Source organism: Rhincodon typus, chromosome 29 (assembly GCF_021869965.1).
Source record: "Rhincodon typus isolate 14 chromosome 29, sRhiTyp1.1, whole genome shotgun sequence".
In the NCBI taxonomy this organism is placed as follows: Eukaryota; Metazoa; Chordata; class Chondrichthyes; order Orectolobiformes; family Rhincodontidae; genus Rhincodon; species Rhincodon typus.
Window position 1 is genome coordinate 35,812,276 of NC_063360.1, and position 11,428 is coordinate 35,823,703.

An 11,428-nucleotide genomic window follows, 5' to 3' on the forward strand; every position below is an offset into this window, starting at 1 on the left:
CTGCCAGACCTGCTGAGTTTCTTCATCATTCTCTGCGTTTGTTTGTACTATGCGGCGTTCAACTCGCAGTTACATTCCCCTAGGGGTTTTCAAAAAGCTTCTTATCTATCCGAGGCAGGTCCCCAACTGTGCTCTTTAGTGTATTCGAATGGATACTGATTCTTCAAATGGACTAAGTAAAGGAGTGTTTTTTTTCAAAAAGATAATGAACTAGACCCAGACTTTCCATTGCTTTTATCCACTCAACTTTTTCTTATTAGATTTGCAGGAAACTAGAATTTGAAATGTATAACTTTTGTTTCAATAGCTGAGGAACTGCCAACATCAGCTGGAAATGTAATAAAGTCTATCAAATTAACTTAGCTGCCTTTTCAGATTGCTCCACTTTCATACTGATGCAAAGAGAATTGCATCAATAGGGAGGTGTCAGGGAGACCTCCTATACCACTTTAACTCCGCCCATGTCCAGTGTCGCTCCAGTCCGCGTGAAACCGGCGGTTCGAAGGTTGCTGGGCAGTCGAATCGCCCCAGCACCTTATAAAGTTACTCTACACATTTACAAAATGCCTGTAGTATAGTGAAGATCTATATATAGAAAGATTCATACCGTATAGTCCTGGACCATCAGTGCTGTATAACACAATTGCGGACCATAAGAGGAATAATGCAGTCTTCAATTCGTTTAGCCACTAGGTTGATATCTTTACTCGAATTCAACGAGAAAGTAGTTAACACATGTCAACTTTATAACGGTTGTATCAGTTATGCTGTACATAATATAATGTGGACGTCAATATGTACACACACACAAACACGGCCGCATTTCATGTCACCTTAATCTGAGTTTGTATATTTTGCTCTCTGCTTTCTCAAGCCTTCTTGTGAGCTCACTGAATCAAGTCAAGGTGTGTTAACTTCCCAATTGCAGTCCTGTAAATTGCTTCTCAAAGCTTTAGAGACGTGTGAACCTTCTCCTCCCTCAGCTTCCCTTTCTTCCTGCAGTCTCTACTTTAAAGAACAAGTCCTTGTCCGTGGTATCAGATGAAGAGTAGGTAGAAAGCCCAGTATCAGGTTTATCTGGCCTGTGCTGGTGTTCACGACTTTTCAGGTCCTCCTCCCAACACATTCCTGTGGCCCCTTCTCTTTGATGCGCCTGCCTCGCTAATAATCAAATGCCTTTACAAGATTCACCCCAACTACAGCCGATGGGGAGCGAGCTCCACATTCTCTGGTAAAGACGTTTCTCTTGAATTCGCAACCGGATTTATTAGTGACTAACTGACATGTCTCGACGTTTAATGCTGACCTTCTCTCCCAGTCTTTGCAGGTTTTGTTTTCATGCATTTGCGAATGAGGGCGGGAGCTCTCCTGCTTGTTACTTCCTATTTGTGGAGACATTTTGTGCAGCGGAAAATGGGCACAAACCGTCTCCGTACGCCTTTATCCAAGTCGGGCCACTGGCGCGGTCTCAGTACATTAACACAACATACAGAGAGACCCAGTTGCTTTGTGCATTCATCATTTGTTAGTTCTGGGATCTTGCTGTGCACCGTTGCATGCTGCGGTAATGTCTGAAATTGCAAAGTTATCCAATGATTTCAAGCCACTTTGAGACTTCCTGAAGATAGAGGCAAGACGCTCCATGTGCAGGCCCTTCTTATTGGGGCAAATTTGTATTAAAGGCTAAAACGTTCTGGGGAGGGCTCACTCGACCCTTTTCCACAGATGCTGCCAGACCGGCTGACCTTTTCCAGCAATTTCCGTTATTGTTTCAGCATTAAGGCTAACTTGGCTAACCATTCACCCTAGGTTACTCATAGTTCTTTTTTTGTACAGTGGAACTTTACAAAAACAATCAACCAAATCGATTGGGCTCAATCAAACAGTCCTCATTCTATTTCCTCTTGTTCCTGACATCTCTAACAGGGAGGATTGAATCGTCAGCGGCGGTGAAATTCTGGGAATTAGTCAAAGCAACCACCCCTTCTGGAATGATTCCCTGTATCCCTGTGCGGCTGGAAAAAGTTCCTATTCTGCTGCCCTGAGGAACCTGTGCCCCAGGATCTCTGCAAGGACGGTGACATGGTGTGGTTTGTAAATCCGGATCCAATTATAAAACAGCACATCTGAGCGGACAAACATCACTAATGGACGGCTCAGTGTTTCTAGACGCCGCCACCATGTTTCTCCCACCCAGCTCTGAGCAACCGTTAGCCCCGAAGGTAAAGTGAATCCCTCTAATAGTCCCAATCTATTTTAAAATCATTTTCATATCTTTTTTTCACGAATGGCCATTGAATTTCCTCCTCGCCGCTGGCCGTTTTGTAAATATCTGACCCACATGCACAAGGAGAACTCTTGGGAAGGGAAAATATTTTACAGTATTGCTGCGGTTCGGAGCTGTGAACTTTTTATATGGATATTTACAGTTTGCGAGTTAAATCTAACAACAATGCAATGTTGTTTCACATTGTGCAAAACTGTGTAAGGGAAAATATCAAGCACTTCTTCATAATAATAACTTTATTCAACCTTCGAAGTCGTTAGAATCGAAAGGGTCTTATTTATAAAAGATTGATTTTTTTAAGTACGAGCCGGGAACTGGGCCAAATGACATCTTTACAGAAATCAAACTGTTTCAAGCTCAGAATCACATTATGTCCAAAGCCTTTGCACCCAGAGCAAGATTGCGATGGTATCGGACACTGTGTTTGGAGAACTCACACTGAGAATCCATGCAATTACGCCCGTATTAATAAAGACATCGACAGGTAAATATCTATCTGCACACTTATGGGTTGTAACTATATAAACGTTCACATAGAAATGCACTTACATAATACATACTTAAAAAAAATGAATCAGCATTCATATTCTGGAAAGTCACATTTTCAAAACCTCTCCATTCTCAAATATGGTCTTTCAGTATGCACCTCGAGATATTCTACTTTTTCCTCACGAAACATGTAGAAACCCCAGACAGTTAAAATAACAAATACCTCGCTTACTGTAAGTTTAGCCAAAACACATCGGAAATAGAGTTTCTATAAAAAATGAATTAAATGTGGAAAGAATATCAGCCAAAGCATCTTCCTGTTCTAGTAAACCTATGGCTTACAACACAAGTGCAGACATCACACATTCACTTACACATAGTCTCTCTGACACACATGTATATACACACACGCACGCACACACTCTCTCTCTCTCACACACACACACATACACATTCTCTCTCTCTCACACACACACGCCCCATCTTGGATAACTATTATTGCTTCAAGTCTGACCATTTTATCTTGTACATTTTGTAACAACAGAAGTAGGCTGCTAAGTAAAATCTCAGACTTCAGAGATATCAAGGCGACGACAAAAAAAAACTCTCAATTGCGACCTAATCAAGTATTGATGCTGGGACTGGGGATAAAACTACAGAAGTCACCTGTCGAAGGGAACAAAAATATTCTGTACAAAAAGTGCAAAAAATGTGGTTGTTACACCTTTTTCGTAAGACATGGAAGATGATCCTTGTGTCTTTTGAAGAAAACTGTAAAGGGACCAATCCATGTTAAGACAAATGCATCACGTTCAACCCCATTAAAAACCGTTTAACGAGAAGATGATGGGAGGGCTTTGCAATGATGCTGAGGTACCTGAATTCTATTTAGACCTGAGACTTTGCACATATATCAAAAAAATGAAATTAGTTTTCACCTTTTACCTTCGTATCTGATGTTCCATCTTTTGTGTGTATGGTTGCGAGCGTGTGTGTGATTCTCAGTGAGAGCGTGTTTGAATGAGCGTGCGAGAGTGTCTAAGTGGGTGCGTGTTTGAATGAGCGTGTGAGCCAGTGTGTGTTTGAATGAGTGTGAGTGGGTGTGAGTCTGAGTGAATGTGTGACAGCTTGTGTAGGTGTGTTTGAATGCGTGTGTGAGAGTCTGGGTGTGTGTGTGAATGTGTGTGTGAGTGAGTGTGTGCTTGAATAAGTGTGTGTTTAAACGTGTCTTTGAGATTGTGTGTGGTGAGGGAGGGGAATTCACAGACAAGTCTAATTTGTAACTATCAACAACTCGCCAAAGGAAGGGAGAGAGCTTTCTGCTTTTTATAAGTATACCCTGCGATTAAAGCTGCATGCACTGATAACGTTAAATTATTCACAGAACATGAAAGATTATTCGAAAATTAATGTCACTTTAAAATACGAAATGGATAATCACCAGTAAAATTGTGGGACATTCTTCTGTCCTGTTTCAACCATCACATTCCATACAGTAACAACCAAATATCCTACCACCCCCCACCCCAAATAAAAACACAAAAACACCGAAACTGGGATTACTCTACATTAATTTCCATTGCAATCCGGTACCTACGGATAATTCTTGCAAACAATTCCTGGGCCTCTGCAGGACTTTTAAAGGTGACAGATGCCTCTAACAAGTTTCCTCTCTGTGTGATTTCATTTTGAACCATCCCCCTCTCTGAGCACGGATTTCTGCACATCACCGAGTTCGGTGTTTGAATCACCGGTGCCTGTTTGATTCGGATTTTGGATCCGTCGGGAGTAGGGGGTGATACTGCGAAGAAGCAAGGCGAGCACCTTTGCCCAGATTCCCTGACTAGCGCCAAACCTTTACACTTCTCCCAATTTGGGCACCGCATTGAATTTTATTTGGACACCTGCCAGGCGCACATAGTGCAGGACAGGTAGAAAAGAGGATTTGCTTAAATATCAGTGCAATAGAAGCAACTAAAGGAATTCATTGTCATGCGAACAGAACAATAGTCATCGTAAGGGCTCAAGATAATTTACCGACATGCGGATTGAATTAAACGCGTGTATGTTGCATATGCCTCATATGTTCGGCTTTATAAGGTATTACAGTAAATACATAATATAAAAAGAACGATTGATCGTCAGCCTAAAGGTAGCAGTCTAACCGTGGTAATAGACAGGTCTCTGCATCGTTGAATTTTACACACAAAGACAAAACAAAATGCGTGTTTTTTTTTAACTGCTTTATAGAGCCAGGTCTCTGCCACACTCCATAATAAGATACCGAATATTATATATGCTTTTAAAAGGATAATCGCTTGTACATGCCAAACTAAACTTTGCTGTTTAATGCTACTTAAAATGAGCAAAGAAATCTATCACCATTTCGGCTCAACCTTTCCCAAAATCGGCAAAAAGAAACGAGTTGTAAGATCTCTGATTAACTAAAATGCATTTTGATGCGTCTAGATGTGAGAAAGGATGAACACAGGTCAAAGCCGACTGAGAATACAATAATTCTCAATAATAGCATCGAGGTCATCGCGGGAGAAATCGATCAGCTCACAATTACCAACAACGCCAAATTTTGCACCGTTTGAGAATTTATTGAATTCTTTCCCTTTAGCAAACTCCCTTGTGGCGTTAGGCTCATAGTCTAAAACAAGCTTTTCCTGTACAGCGAACGCTGCAACGGGGATTCTGGAGTTCTTACGACAGCTCCCTATTCTGCAGCATTGTCACCGAGCGTTATACAAGCACACACACACACACACACACACATATATGTGCAAAAATGTAGTATACTTATTTTTTAAAAATACATGTTAGACACCATGACGTTTATCCGTTGTGGGTAGACTTAATGAACGAGGTAAGAAGCTAATAACAAGCCCAGTTTAAAAAAGCATGAAGGCTCACAACTCTCACAAGACTGACGGAGCTTAATGTTTCCAACACTCTGGTGTAACAGTCAAAATGCAGCAGTTTGTATGCCTTCTTAATTAGTTCACGATTTCATGCTTATGTATCAAGACTCTATCCAAGTCATTGCAATTCCTTACCTTCTGCTGTCGAGAGTACGGAAGGAACCCATTGTAGGAGCAAGCTTGCATAGAATAACCTTTTTGGTTGGGAGCGAAATCTTGCAAGACGGAACGTGACGGCAGTGTGATGGAGTTCAATTTAATCAGGCACCGGCCAACCGCAGTGTAACTTTAACAGGACCTAACACAGAGTTCCTCTCTCTCTCACACACAAACAAACAGACACGCACACATTCTCTCCAAATTTCCCTGGATAACACACTCGTTTCATTGACAGTTGGAAAATGTGACGTTCTCCCTCCCCGATTATCTGAACGTACCTCTGTAAAACAACCCTGCCAATCTTGATATGCCTTTTCAAATCTCATCCAACCCATAACTCCCCCACTCCTCGCCAGCCCCCACTCCACCCTCCTTCCTCACAGGCCCTGATTGTGTATATATATAAATATATATATATATAAGTATATATATAAAGACAGCGCTAATTCAGAATATTTTAATTTCACACGCTACACCCAGGAGAGTGAGGGGAATTTTTTGTCCTTTTTTTCCCCCCTTCTCTCTCTTCTTAACAAGTAAGTGACCGCAAAAAATCGAAGGCAATAAAGGAAGTCAAAATCAAGTTCAACAGCAGAGAGAAAGATATTATCATGATAATGCGTCTTTCAGAATAGAATCTGACCAGACAACGGGTTCTGGTGTCACGCTAGCCCAGAGCAAGGTCCTCAGTGAAATTTTCCCATGAACCTGTAAATTATTAAGACAACTGGGTTTGTCAACGACAGAAGCATTTGGGCCGCTGCAAATTTCTGTAAGACCTGGGCAAGAATTATGTGCTGAAATGTATATATATATATATTTAAAATGTCCTTCCAGGATACTGTCTGCAGAAATTGTCAGGTTCAAAGGCAGGGAGGTAGGCAATTTTCTAGCAATTTTCAAAATATATATATATTTTTTAAATAAACTTTTTTTTTCTTCGCATCATTTAGCACCCGGTTGCAAAGCTTTGAAATGGGCATTCATAATGTGATTAGCAGTAGCTGTAAAGTAAGTTGCATTCTCTCCCTCCGTCTCTCCTGATTTTTCATTTTAAAATTAAATGCGACTTTTAAAAGAAAACACTAGTGTTACTTACATGCTCTTGACCAATGAAATCCTCTCCATTAGTCCTTCGTCCATTGCGCAGTCAGAGGTTGCGTGAATTTTGCATTTAAGAAATTTAAAAAAAAAATTTTGAAAATCCTTCACTGCCTTCCGGTGATGATCTTATAGTTTTGCTGTGTTTAATTCTTCTCGATTCCCCTAACGCGTTAGGTTTTGCTCGAGCGTCAGTGAAATTGTAACGGGGTAAAATAAAATCGACTAGACGAAGGGCTGCAGTTCTTTCCATCGACTTCCCTCCGTACCCCCCACCCCCCAGACTCCTCTTTCTGATTCTGTACTAATTTTCTCACATAACTTGTGCCGGGTGTCTGGGAGTCCGCGCTGGAATTCAAACTGTCCACAGCCTTATGAGGACGTGTGCAGAAAATCAAACAGCTCTGCCTCACAATTCATTGTCCAGCTGAGTTGATGCCCATTGTTCAATCTCTGTGTGATCTATTCTTTTACACCCCCCCCCCCCTCCTTCCCCCACCCCCCCCCATCCCCCCCCCCCACCACCTTCACATCTCGCACTACACCACCTCCCCCCTTCCACTCCCACACACACCCTGTCTCATTTCGCCAGAAAGAGAGAGAAAAATATATATGGGCCAACATGTCTTCCCAAAGCAGGAGAGGGCCGGCTCTGAAAAGACACGGCGCGCTAAACGCTCCCTCTCCAACACTTGAGACTCAATGTGACTGTTCGCCGCTTCAGTCTTCTCTGCAAAATCTGCGTTAATCCCAACTTTTGGGCGGTTAATTAATGAAGCAATGAATAGATGCTTGAACATTTGAAGACACCTCATCTCGCTCTCTCTCTCTCTTTCTGTGTTTCTATTACATCCGCTCTCTCTATCTCTCTCTCGACCACCGTCCAGTGCACCTTTCCCTATACTGGATTCACCTGACACCTCCCGTCCTCGAGCTGGCAAACACGGTGGTGCCAAGTTGATTTTTGTTTTTCAAATAAAAATCGCGCACACCCCACATTCTGAGCAGGGAAATCGTCGCTCCAGGTCACAGCTGGTGTAACTCCCTCTCACCACCAAAACGATGCAGCCGTTTTGTGTGTTTCCTACCAACATGCACTTAATTTTGCCTTTCTCTCTCTCCCTCCCTCTCTCTCCTGTTCTAAAGGGCATCATTTTGGATTGCTACTGCTTTCAGAGCAGGCAGTCTCCACAAAACTGGGCGCTAGAACGCCGCTGGGATAAGCCTGGCATATTATTGCTTCTAACACGATGGAGAGGGAGCCCAGCTCTGGGTCACGTTGCCCAACGTGAGGTTAAATAGATACGTCTCCCTTATTTTCTATGCACCTTAGACTTCCATCCTGTTCCCATTTTTTTTAAAAAGAACTGCGTTTTCACGAGCATTGCGCCGCTCTCAGTGAATGGAATGCGGTTGTCTCTTTCCCCCTTTCAGTCTTGCAAGACATTCCGATAAAATTATGATCTAGCCCATTGCAGGAATGGGAGGGAGTCTTTCCAAAAAAAAATTCGCCACGTTTATGACTACGTGTTTGCGTCAGTGAACGTAGTGGTCTAAACAGATTCACAACATATTATCCGGTTCTCATTAATTTTTTTGCATATTCTGCATTAATGTTTAATTCAGAACTACACAGGGACTCCACGACAGTGTTTCAGATAGGATGGAGAGAAGTGAAGAGGCGAGTCTTAAATTCTCAGGACACGGTGCCAACGCACCCAGACGCTAAATTAAAATATCAGTCATAGTTTATCAGTGAAATTTACTTGTTGTGAAAATGTCACCTCTTTCATTTTTCGGTGAACTGCCTTTCTCCTTTGTTCCTGTTGAATGAATTCTAGCGCCGTAAATCCGTAAATCTTCTCGGAAAATGCTTCGTTTCGGAAAATAAAAGCATAATTTTGCATGCGATGTTGGTGTGAGGAGGAATTTAAAAAAAACTCAGAAGTATTTCTAACAGTATTGGTACTACAGCTTCCTTGATGTAAAGCAAGCACTTTAACCTGTGCAGCAGATGTTTAAGGTTGAGAAAGGGGGCAGGTAGTAGTGCAAATTAAACAGGACGTTAATTATGCTTAATCTGTGGACGGAGTAACGCAGACAACCCCCCTCAACACCTCCACGATAGCAGGGATTTCTAAACAGGGTTTTTATGTTGAAATTATTTCCTGATACTTTCACACGAGCTGAATAATGTCGAAAAAGGAGTGGATTTTCGCTATAGTTTTATAGCTTTTATTTTTGCCGTCCTTTTGCTGCGATTCCTGGGCTAGGTACCACTGTTTGGGGCACAAGCTATTTTTAAACAGCATCGAATGATCTGCACACCAATATGCAGCAAAACGTTCAAATAGAGAAAAAGTAATGTGACCTTGAAATGATAGCTGTTTTGGGGTAGGTAGGAGTGCGGACTTTTTATCCCGTGAAAGATAATTCCAAAATAAGATCACAACACCTGACACAGTTCCCTGGATCGCGTTTCAGACTGCAATCTTTAATCAAAACCACAACTTAACAGCAAACCGTGTTATTTAATAAATAAAATTTCTGTAAAATAATTGAGACATTGAGCGCTTGCTTTTTGACGGGTATTTATGACTTGGTATTATAATGTATTTAAACCAGCTTTCGGCAGGAAGCAGGAACGCGTGGTTAATGTACAACAATGCACATATTTAGAGGTTATAAACTATGTGAAATATCTGCACATTTCTATGAGATCTCATCACTAAAATACAACTTATCCGCGAATAAAATTTCACATGAAAATAAAGAACGCAGTAGCGGACATTTTGCACTACTTTTGCAAATATCGACAGCGCTAAAAAAAACAGAAATTTAGTGTAAATGTAAAATTGTTGCTCGGAAGGTTTCATATTTTCCCGTTCTTGCTCCAATCACCAAATTTCAGAACGTACCTCTCTCTCACCCTGAGAGAAGCAGGATAAATATCGCCGAATTTTATATGTGCAATATATTTCAGAACAGACCCTTTTCATATGATAATATGCATAGTGCACAGAACACAAAAGAACATTTTTGAGGTGGTAATTTTCTAAGCAAGAAGGGAGCGGGTGACAGAAGGGGTGGCTGGCTGGGTTAATAACCAGAATTAGGTGATTTTAATGTAAAAAAAAATTCTCTTTCGTTCGCTTTAGAAAAAACCTTTTCGGTTTTAACATTCTGCTTAAAGAGTGCAGTCACATTGAGGGGTTTACTTAAAGCCACTGTTCAACGTAGCAATATTAACTGGACAAGCGTAGTTTATAATATCGCGATTAGCCATGTTAAGCCAATCTGGAACACAGTTTATTTCCAGAATGTGGTTATGGATACCTTCTGGTAAAATGTCCTTCCTTCCAAACTCACGAGGACCGGAGCACAGACGAATTATTTAAACATTAGTTGTACCCTTATCCACCCAAAGCTTCTCTTGTGATTTATTTATGGAGCCTGTCACAGGATGCAACAATTTTAAACAGATATGTCGGCTTTTTATGAACAAAAAAACTGGATGATATAAGTTTGTCGAAAACTTTCTTGCTTTTTAGCTGTCTTCCTTAACAGTAAAATGTAAATATTATCCCGCAGGTTGTGTTTGGTTGGATCTGGTTAGTCCGTTCTCCCGTTTTAATCTCGGATCTATGACAGAAGAAAACAGCCACTGTTGCATATTTCCAAATGTCAATTACAGTTGACTTAAAAATGCAAAGTTGATTTTTTTTCAGGCAGTTTATTTTATTTAGTAAACAATCCTATTTAAAAATGAGAAGTGATTCCTAAACTGTACCCATCATGGCACACGCGATCTAATGCAGAATGTTCTGTTGTTTAGATATTCATAATCTGTACGTCAAGGGTTGAGTTTAAATCGAGTGTTCAGTTTAAATCAGTACTTTAAAGATATGCAATAGTTTTCGGCTTTTTATTTTGCTTGAAATAAGTTGCTAAAAATATTGGACCGGAGCATCTACAAAGTGCTGCAGCGTATTCGCTGTGGTTGGTTTGAAAGATTAGATCCTGAGTCTGTAACACATTTTTCATATTCTGTGACTGTACAGCGTTGTCCGTTGACCCTCCCATCCCCCCCAACCCCACCCTTCCCCACTTCTTCACTTGCCTTGTCTCTTGTTTAATGTCCCGGTGTTAAATGGTTGTAAAAAGAGGAGGTCAAACCAATTGGTCCGAGAGGCCCCCGAGGGTGGGGGATGAGGGGGTGGGGGTGTGTGGTGCTCTGGGTGGATAGCGTGCTGCAATGTACAAGTGCCTGGCCAGTCCCTGGGGGGCGAGAGTCTCTGGTCATGAGGCACCACAACTTTTAGATACTGTAGCGATTCCCTAACCAAGCTCATCTCCTGCTCACCCTTAAATAGAACGAAGAAATTTTCGGCTTCGCCTACGTAGAGAGGCACCTTGTACTAATACAGTACCTTCACATGCAGTAGATCATCTTAAGCTCAGGCCT